Source organism: Sinocyclocheilus anshuiensis, unplaced genomic scaffold (assembly GCF_001515605.1).
Source record: "Sinocyclocheilus anshuiensis isolate Anshui unplaced genomic scaffold, SAMN03320099.WGS_v1.1 scaffold19111, whole genome shotgun sequence".
In the NCBI taxonomy this organism is placed as follows: domain Eukaryota; kingdom Metazoa; phylum Chordata; class Actinopteri; order Cypriniformes; family Cyprinidae; genus Sinocyclocheilus; species Sinocyclocheilus anshuiensis.
Genome location: NW_015558233.1, coordinates 1 through 600, shown reverse-complemented (window position 1 = coordinate 600; position 600 = coordinate 1). Strand labels below are relative to the sequence as shown.

General features: G+C 50.0%; 2 non-coding genes across 2 annotated transcripts; both read right to left on the bottom strand.

Moving 5' to 3' along the window:
* Positions 1-216: 216 nt before the first annotated feature.
* On the bottom strand, positions 217-290 carry trnat-cgu (transfer RNA threonine (anticodon CGU)). Its single transcript has one exon. It is a non-coding gene; the product is annotated as a tRNA-Thr (tRNA).
* Positions 291-461: 171 nt separating this feature from the next.
* Positions 462-551, bottom strand: trnar-ucu (transfer RNA arginine (anticodon UCU)). The gene is given in 2 exon segments: positions 462-497; positions 515-551. It is a non-coding gene; the product is annotated as a tRNA-Arg (tRNA).
* Between the last annotated feature and the right edge of the window lie 49 nt (positions 552-600).

Genomic DNA, 600 nt, shown 5'->3' with positions numbered 1-600 from the left:
TAGACGTTAATAAAACACAATTGAATAGGTAGAAAAAGCAATTCATTGTTAACTTCCGGTTTTTGCTGTATCCCTTCTAGCCACAACAGTGTTTTTTGGCAGATGAGGTGGGGCAGTTTGCTAAAGGAACCGCCTGCTGCCTTTGCACTCCTCGCTACCCCTGTTCGGAGTCCGATCTCAGAAAAGCATGCTCTTGACGGATGCGAGCACTTCCAAAGACACCGCTGGGATTCGAACCCTGGATCTCCTGTTTACGAGACAGGTGCTTTAACCAACTAAGCCACAGCGCCAAAAGACACGCACAGACTCCGGGAGGGTGGCTCAGAGGATCGAGCCATCCAGCGGTGAGGCCAATGGTCCACGGGCCTGGCTCTGGACAGCTTAAAACAGCTTGTTTACAACTTTCTGTTGCCGGAGTGCAACAGTGTGCAGTATAAGGCTTAACAAAAAGCCAAAGTCCACGACTCTGGTGGGACTCGAACCCACAATCTTTGAATGGCCTCATCTGGCAGTGTAGAAGTCCAACGCACTATCCATTGCGCCACAGAACCTGCTAAAGAGCCTGGAAGAGGCACATGAAAATTCCTCCTCTGGGTTTGT